This window comes from Mixophyes fleayi, chromosome 4, assembly GCF_038048845.1.
Source record: "Mixophyes fleayi isolate aMixFle1 chromosome 4, aMixFle1.hap1, whole genome shotgun sequence".
Classification (NCBI taxonomy): Eukaryota; Metazoa; Chordata; class Amphibia; order Anura; family Limnodynastidae; genus Mixophyes; species Mixophyes fleayi.
The window spans coordinates 337,457,500-337,467,699 of NC_134405.1; positions in this window are offsets into that span (position 1 = coordinate 337,457,500).

Here is a 10,200-nt window from a genome sequence, read left to right on the forward strand (position 1 = left end):
TCTTCTTTTTGGTCTATTTCTGGGTTGAAGCAGCAGCAGCGGGACTAACGCTGAAGAATTCTTCAGAGTAATCCTGGATAGGGGAGAAGTCATCTAGCCTTAGCAATTTGGATGCAGGACTAACTCTGATCACTAGTGAGGAGATTGATGAGGAAGGTTTTGTCGGTGTGGCTTTACAAACGCTACTATAGGCTAGACAACCTCCTTCCCACCTCAAGGGAAATTTCATAGCAAGTTTTTCCAGATTGGTGGAGGACGATCTTATGTCTATCTCCCATAAGAAAAGTAGAAAAGATAGTATGAGAACATAACCAGGAAGGAACAGTTAGCTATTAAGCAATTAGCAGAAAATGATTAAATAATCATAAAACCTGCAGATAAGGAAGGGTCTATTGTAATTATGGATAAAATTTAAATACGATCAAGAAGTATAACGTTTATTGACAGAGGATAACACCTATTTCAAAATATCAAAGGATCGTATTAAAGATATCCAAAAGAATTTGTTAAACTTCCTAGATAACCATCAATGACCCACCTAGTGCTATTGGCCCACCTGAACTCTGGACTTGCCTTTGTCCCTTTGGCCTACCTGAACTCTGGATCCACCTAGCCCTTCGATCCACCTAGCCCTTTTGGCCCTGGTCCACCTGAACTCTTGGCTCTCCTGCTCCCTGGACCTCCCTCACCTCTGGCCTCACCGATCCTGGATCACCTGCACCCTGGACCCACATTCTCTCCGGATCTCTCGTCTCGCCTGAACTCTGGTCCCTTCCACTCACTGTCGCTCTGGCGACTACCCGTGATCTGCCTGAACTCGCCTGGTTCCTGAGGTCTCCTTCTTCAATGCATGGTACCTCTACATCTGGTCCCTCACCATATATTTCTCATTTCAAATTACCATTGGTCACCTTAACCAATGTTTTAGTTTAGACTCATTCGACTGTATTTTATTTCATTGTATTTTATTGTATTTTATTCCAATTTACCTTTTGCTGCCCTCCCTCTATGTTTCTCCCTCACCCCTCCCCTGCCTCCTCTGGCCATTCTCTTATTCCTCTCTGTCCCCTGTCTCTCATCATGCCGCCTCGCTCCTTTCCTATACCCATCCTCTCCCCCAGACCTATCTCTCATGGTCCCACCCCCCACCCCCCCCCTCGCTCTATCAACCCTGACAATCTCATCCATATCTCCCCTTGTCCCTCCCTCCCTTTTTCGTGTGCCCTCTGGAACTCCAGGTCTGTCCGCAACAAATTGTCCTCCATCCATGACCTCTTCATCTCCAACTCTCTTAATCTCCTTGCCATCACTGAAACCTGGCTCACTTCTTCTGATACTGCCTCTCCTGCCGCTCTCTCCTATGGGGGCCTCTCTTTCACCCACTCCACCAGACCAGACGAGCGACAAGGAGGTGGAGTGGGCCTCCTCCTATCCCCTAACTGCACTTTTCGGGTCATTCCCGCTTTACCTTCCCTCTCCTTTTCCTCCTTTGAGAAATCTCGTTCCCTGGCGGACTTCCTTCACTTTAAATTTATCCTCTCCTCTTTCTGCTCTGCCCTGTCCCTCACTAAACAATCCTTCTTTAAGTCCCTTATCTCTTCTCAGTCCTCCAGTCCACGCCGCCTCTTTGCCACATTCAACTCCCTCCTCTCCCCCCCCCCCCTCTCACTGTCCCGCCTTCCCTCTCTGCCTCTGACTTCGCTACCTTTTTCTCTTCCAAAATTGAAGCCATTAGACAGAACATCTCCTCCTCCTATCCCTCTCCCACCACCCACATCTATTCACCTCCCTCCATCAACCAGCTGTGGTGCTCCTTCACCCTTACATCAGGTGAAGAAGTTCGCTCCCTTATTCTTTCCTCTCCACCCTCTACCTGTCCTCTTGATCCCATCCCCTCTCACCTCCTTCGCTCTCTCTCCTACTGCCTGCTCTTACCTCGCACACCTCTTTAACTTATCACTCTCCTCTGGCGTAGTCCCATCCTCATTCAAGCACGCTCTTATCTCCCCTATCCTCAAGAAACCCAATCTTGACCCCACCTCTCTTGCGAACTACCGCCCTATCTCTCTTCTCCCCTATGCCTCCAAACTACTTGAGCGGATTGTCTGCAGCCACCTCACCAGTCACCTCTCTGACAACTCCCTCCTTGACCCACTCCAATCCGGCTACCGCCCCCTCCACTCCACCGAAACTGCCCTGGCTAAAGTCACTAATGACCTCCTTTCAGCCAAATCCAAAGGTCACTTCTCCATACTCATCCTCCTCGACCTCTCTGCTGCCTTTGACACTGTGGACCACCCCCTCCTGCTGCAAACTCTTCTCTCTCTTGGCCTCTCTGGTTCTGTCCATGCCTGGTTCACTTCATACCTTGCTAACTGCTCCTTCTCTGTTTCCACGTCTGGTTCTTCCTCCACCCCCTCCCCTCTCCCTGTAGGAGTCCCCCATGGCTCTGTTATCGGCCCTCTACTCTTCTCGCTCTATACTTCCTCCCTTGGTGCTCTCATCTCCTCGTTCGGTCTTCAGTATCACCTTATGCTGATGATATTCAGCTCTACATCTCTTCTCCCGATCTTTCCTCCTCCCTCCTCTCTCGTGTGACTGACTGCCTCTCAGCTATCTCCTCCTGGATGTCCTCACGCTTTCTTAAAATTAACAACTCAAAAACTTAACTCATTGTTTTTCTCCCGCCCAGACTCCCATCCCACCACGACCTCTCTATCATTGTCAATAACTCCACTATCTCCTCTGTCACCCAACTCCGCTGCCTGGGTGTCACTCTTGACTCCTCACTCACTTTTGCCCCCCACATTCAATCCCTCACCCAAGCCTGTCGCTTCCAACTCCGTAACATTGCCCGCATCCGTCCCTTTCTCTCTCAGGACTATCATCTATCATCCATGCTCTCATTATCTCCCGCCTCGATTACTGCAACCTTCTCCTTACTGGCCTCCCCCACTCCCACCTTGCCCCCCTCCGCTTTATACTCAATGCGGCTGCAAGACTCATCTTCCTCTCACGCCGCTCCTCCTCCGCCTCTCCACTCTGTCTCGCCTTACACTGGCTCCCTTTCCCCTACAGAATCCTTTTTAAACTCCTTACCACCACTTACCAGGCTCTCTCCCAGTCCACTGCCCCTTATATCTCTAACCTCCTCTCCATTCACACTCCTGCCCGCTCCCTGCGCTCCGCCAATGATCGCCGCCTCTCCTCCACACTGATCACCTCTTCCCACTCTCGAATCCAAGACTTCTCCCATGCTGCCCCCCTTCACTGGAACGACCTCCCTCGCTCCATCCGTCTCTCTCCCAATCTGTGCTCCTTCAAACGGGCACTTAAAACTCACCTGTTCCTTAAGGCCTACCAACCATCCATTTAACCTCTCATCTCTTCTGCTCATCCTCCCTTAACCCCTCTTCTCTCTCCCATTGATTCACTGGCCCCCTTTTGTGCCTGACTTTGTTTACCCTCCCTTAGGATGTAAGCTCGAATGAGCAGGGCCCTCTTCCCTCCAGTCTCCATACCTGTTCTTCTGCTCCGTCTCTACTGTATCTGCCCTCCCGGAGTTTCTGAAGTACTGGTACTGTGTGTTTATTGTTCTGTACTGTTCTACCCTGTATAGTCTACTGTTTGTACTGTGTGCGGCGCTGCGGAAACCTTGTGGCGCCCTACAAATAAACGATAATAATAATAATGAGGATGAATATGGCTATATGGTTATAGATAAACCACAGACCCAATCCCTATATAATTTACCAAAGATCCATAAGGATATACATAACCCTCCTGACAGACCCATAATTTTGGGTGATAATTCAGTGATTTACAACTTTACTGCTTTTATTGACTCCCATCTACAACCATTTGTATCTTCTACAAAGTCTTACTTAAAAGATACAACTGATGTTCTCAATAAACTCTCAAAAATAGAATGGGATTCTGACTGGACATTGGTAACAGCAGATGTAAAATCTCTGTATACCATAATTGAACACACATTTGGTTTGGAGGCCTCGAGATATTTTTTGGAGGGGAATAATTTGAAATCCAGTTTGATTAAGTTCTCCTGGAAGGAATGGCATTTATTTTGCAAAATAATTATTTTTATTATAACAGTTCTACCTCCAGAAGGTTGGAACAGCTATGGGTATCTGGTTCGCCCCAAGTTACACCAATTTGTTTGTGGCACATTGAGAGGATGGTGCATTTGGTGTAACTCCAAGTTTGGGACAGACCTGGTTTCATAGACGACATATTTTTCATCTGGCGAGGAAGGAATTTTGTGAATCTTTAAATTCCAATAAACTAAATATTACTCTCACTTTTGATATTGGCAAAAGCAGTGTCAAATTTCTTGATTTGACTATATCAAGGACAATGCACTACAAACTAAACTGTATTAAAAAAAAAACAGATTCCAATTCTTTTATTCCCTTTACAAGTGAACACCATTCATGATGGTGAATGTACTGTGTTTCAGGAACTGTACTAAAACCTCTGAATTTGATTTCCAACTCAATGTACTTGCAGATGATTTTCGACAAAGGGCTACTCTGAACTTTTGATTAAAGAAGCCAGGGACAAAGCCCTTATATTACATAGAAAATGTTGTCTTGAAAAGAAAGCAAATGAAAGTACCAATAATGAACACAGACAGTGGTCTTTCATTACAAGATTTAATAACCAACATAAGGAGATCGAACGTATTGTCCACAAACACTGGGGGTTGCTAAAAAAAGACAATATTATTGGGGAAATGCTCCCAGAACGACCATATTTCATCTATAGGAAGGCATTAAAGAACAAACTGGTCAAAGGTCCATTACCTGATAAGGCAAAAGGAATTTGTTCTAAAGGTTTCTACAGATGTGGAATTTGTGCTATGTGTAAGAATACCTTCAATAAGAACACTAATATTAAGATTACAGAATTCCAGATAGGTGACATCAACTATAACATTGGTGCATTTATTACATGCCATGCGAAAAATGTTATATATTCACTTAAGAGTGAATGTAATACATACCATGTATGACAAACTTCTCGTCCTTTAAAGATAAGAATGTCTGAATATTTGTACAACATAAAAAAAGGATTTTCTAGTCATCCTTTGTCTCAACATTTTGCAGAAAACCACAATTGCTCAACTAAGGGTTTTGTGGAGTTAATGGGCATCACTAAAGTAACCACTAATTGGAAATATAGTGATATTGCCACTAGGTTAGCCAAAAAAGAAATGTACTGGATACACAAATTGCAAACTCTTGTCCCCAATGGATTAAATGTCAATTTTGAGCTACATTGGTTTTTGGAACAAATAAGGGGATTTTTTTTCTATTTAGACATAATTTTAATCCTAGAATTATGAAACAACTGATATATGTCTGTTTTGGCCAATACGATCTTCGAGTCACATTTTATTATGTATATTTGATTTATATATAGCTATAACGGTTTTTATTTAAAGAAAATTGAATATTGACAATTATTCTCCTTTCCATTAATGTATAATATTGGATGAGTTGTGAGGATAGACAGAAAGCCTAAAAATGTATGCATGAACAGTTGTCTCTATTATATTTGACCAATATCGCATTTAGCTTTTCTACTTAGGGGAAGATTGTGAACCAAGCCCCATATTAAATACTACTGCTGCTTATAGGATTTCTATTGGATAGATTTGTCACATGATCAGAGTTCCGTTTGAACGACAGCAGTGCCGAGTCTAGCAAGAAGCTTTCTATAACGTTATGGTCATGTGATTTGCCTAATCACATGATTGGATAGACATCGGGTTAGCAGTTTGGAAAACCCCTGAGTGGTGTATTAGTCAGATCACTGGGCGGATGGTCTGGTGATCACATGATCGGAGTCCGTCTTCAGTGAGAATTAGTTTTAAATTAACAAATTATAATTTTCGGAAACCTAAGATATACCGCTAAAGAAGATTGGTGACATCTAGCCATTATGCGATTAAAGTCCATTTGTGAATTTGTATATATTTTTAAATTTATCTTTTGTGGGTTGTATTAGGATGTTTTTGATGTTATATGTTTTATACTATTGCAACATTGTATTTATCGTTCATTGAGAAAGATCAGGTGATAGAAGTTAGTCACATGATGGAATGTTTTGACTATAAATATCTGCTCCATTGGATTGACCACATATGCCTTGATAAATACCTGTGGAAGGTCAAAACGCGTTGGTTACATCCAACCTCCAGCCCTGTATCAACCGCCCTGCCTGTTCTGAAGTATCTGCTACATGCAGGGATCCTTTGGAACTAAAAAACTTTGTTATGAGCCACTTCCATCGGCCAAATTCGGCAGGCGGCCATTACCTGGCATAATTGGAGTGTTAATATATATTATGCAATGCAATTTGAGATATATATATTTATTTCAACTGTTTTTAATAATTGAAGGTAATACACTATTGTACCTACTTGTTTTTTCCACATATATCTGCTCTATGAATATGAGCATTTCTTGAATGATACGTGTATGGATTGGAGAAAAGAACTACTATATTATTTATTGGACTCATTTATATTTTGGTCTTATATGATGGTAGTCTTTTACATCTTGCCTAGGTAGCGCCTTATGGTGTTTATCTTCTTTCTTCTGTATGCATTTATGTTATTGGTTTGTGGGTGACACTCCAGGTTTACATCTTAGGCAGCCACCTGTTAGAGCGCTCTAGCTTTTACTTTTTTGTATTTGTTATACCTTGAGCAGAGTGATTTCCTTAATTAGACTTTTGGAAAAGCACCTTGAAAAATTGAAGGAGGAAATGAAACAAAGAAATTACGTTACGTATGTCGAACTTGTACTTTAATCGCTTTGCCAGGATTGAAGAGTTATCAACTTATGGAAATCGTATCACTACATTTTGGGGACTATGCTTGATCCTAGGTTTAAGAGCTATGTCTTCTGCTTATTTCCCACTGTCCCAGATCACAAGAGATGCAGTGAGTCCTGGTGAGCAAGTTAACAGCTGAAGTGGTACCTGACACGACGGCGTCCACTCCTTCAGTTTCTCAGGCTACTGCTGCTAGGAAAAAAATAAGCTTTTCTAAGAGACCCAAGGATAATGCAGATGATTCAGCAGAACATTTTGACATTTGGTCTGGTCTAAAAGAATTGTCTTAAAAAGCTCTGTCGTAAAATGAACTACAAATTCCACGAGGAAGGCCTTTACTGGCATTTAGATCAGAATACAGAGACTCCTGTAATGGTGGATTCCAGCCGGGATTAATAAGTATTGAGTGATGATGATGTGCACACTGATGAGGGTGAGGATTATGACAATGTAGATTGCAGGTGCTGGGATCTAGCTGAGAGATGGAAGCTAGCTGATGCTGGAATGCTTATTAATATTTGTGTAAAATGACATGTTGCCAATTTTATGTTTTTGTACAGTAAAGTTTCACCTTTATTAAAGATGTGTTTTTTTCTTTAAAAAGGTAAAATCTTTTCTTTTACATTTTTGTTTTTGACATTTACATTCCAGAGACTTCTGTAATGGTGGTTTCCTGCGGGGATGAATTAATATTGTGTTAGGATGAAGTTTGTTTTCAATCATCCATTCAATTGCTTCTCTCTCGTACGTGTGACCACATACTCCAACGCGTAGGGGCAGCCCAGATTGTTCTTGGTCTGATAAATGCACGCATCCCTGGGGGCCGGGGGGGGGTCATCGCTCGTCGCCATGTATTAGCTGTAGAATTACCACAGTTAATTAAGGAACAGGTGGAGCGATCAGAGGAACCATAACTGATTTAATGACCAATTCTCAGTTTCACTGTACCAGCCATGTGCTCTGGGTGACGCCGATCTCCTTGTCTTCATCTTCCAAAGCTTAGTCTGCAGGGTCCAGTGACCCACCCATATGTTTTCTCAGCTCTCTTAGCTGTTCTTTAAACTGGACATATTTATCGTCCTGCCTCAGGGCTCCTCTGTATTATTCTTCTGGAGCACAGTGTATCTCTTGTGTACGAGCTCTCTTAAATCCGGGATCTCATCTGGTGGGTCACGTTTTAACTTAAGTACGGTCTCCTCAACTGCGTCTATATATTGGTTTAAATCTCTGTTCAATGCAGCGTATTCCAAGATGACGGATTCCATGCTGCCCACATGTTCCATGTCACAGTCTGTTTGAAGCAGATGTAATGCCATTCCAGTTGTAATATCCATTCCTGTGTCTACATAAGTTTGGCAGTTCAGGGATGAGAGGGAGGTATCCACAGAGGAGAAGGAAATTAAAGATGCAGCTGTAACAATCCTGACCAGGTTTTGTTACTTTCCCTGTCTGCTCTGTTTTCCTGTGGATCACATGACTTGCCCTCAGGGTGGGTCACTCTAAACTGCTCTATTTAAACTCAGCACTGACACCTGCTCACTGTCAGTGCAACTTGTTGCTAGCCTGACTCCTTGGACTCTTGTGTATCCTGACCCTGTGTCTTCCTTGTGTAAGAGTTCCATTTCTCTACCTAGTGCTGGAGCACTTCTCCTGGGACTCAGCCTGCTGCAAGTATCTGCATGTACATATTACAAGACTTGTTTTCTCTCAAATGTGCTGTGAATAGACTGCTATCAGCCTGCTGCAATATCTGCATGTGCATATAACAAGACTGTTATTGTGTTTATCCTTGCCACACTCCTTCGCGGCTAACTGACACCTGCATGATATCTTCTGTGCATATTTATATATATGTTTATTATGAACTCATTGAAGTATTGAAGAAGTACATCTGTGTATTGCCTCCTCATTGTGAACCAAGTTAGACTCAGCATCAGATTGTGTACAGGCCTGCTCTGACTATCAGACCTGTAACTACCAGCTCCGTAACAGCAGCACGAGCAGACATGGTTACATAATGTATAGTTCATTGACAGCACTGTTAGGCTTAAGGCAACTAAGCTATTGGTAGCTTGTTTTGTGGGGGCCCAAACAGATCAAACACTTCAGCCACAAAAGTGGCACTGCTTGTCGCTGGAGCGCTTGCTTTGTTAAACTGTACATATCCTTCAATATCTTACATAAGGGTGGAAGGGAGGGCCCAAGGACAATTCCATCTTGCACCACTTTTCTTTTCTGCCACTGCTGTGTGGAAATGTGTCCTAGATGTGCTATGAACTGCTGTGTGTTTGTGTCGTTGCGCTATCGCTTAGCATCCAGCCAGGTCGCTGCAGTCTGTGTCCGAAAGTGTATGAAAATAATATTGTGACCTGTGAGATGGTCAAAATTGACTGCAAATGACTGCAAATTAGTGTTATTGAGGTTAATAATAATGTAGGAACAAAAAAGAGCTAAATTATTATTATTATTATTATTATCGTTTATTTGTTAGGCGCCACAAGGTATCCGCAGCGCCGTACATGGTACAAACAGTAGACTATACAGGGTAAAACAATACAGAACAGTAAACACAAAGTACCAGACCTTCAGAAACTCCAGGCAGGCAAATACAGTAGAGACGGAGCGGAAGAACAGGTCTGGAGACAGGAGGGGAGAAGGGCCCTGCTCATATGAGCTCACATCCTAAGGTAGGGTAGACAAAATCAGGCACAAGAGGGAGCCAGTGAAGCAAAGGGGAGAGAAAAAGGAGCCAGTGAGAAACAGAAGAGGTGAGAGGTTAAGTGGATGGTAGGTAGGCCTTAAGGAACAGGTGAGTTTTAAGTGCCCGCACAAATTATGTGATTTTAGCTATTTTTCTTAAAAAATACAGATCAGAAACCAAAACACGCGAGGGCGGTTTTGCCAAAACCAAAACACGAAGTTGATCCAGATCCAGATCCAGATCCAAAACCAAAACAAAAACATGGGGGTGAGTGAACATCTCTAATTTTAATACATTCTGCTGAGAAAATACCTGGTGATGAATGATGGTAGTGTTATACAGGGGGTTGTGTGAGGGGGAGCACTATATAACGAATAGCATTATAATAAAGAAAACATAATAAAAAATTATACATTGTGACCCTGACAAATGTCAAGTTAATAAATCTAAGGAAATGAGGCATGCTGGGAGTTGTAGTCCAAATCATCTTCTATTATATGAGAAACATAGACTTGGCTAGATAGTGAGAGTTCTAATTATGAATGGGAGATTGTCTTGGACTAAAATTCCCAGTAGGGGGAGCTTTACAAAGACCACACCCATTCACCCCCTGCTTACATCACAGCCAATAGGAGGAA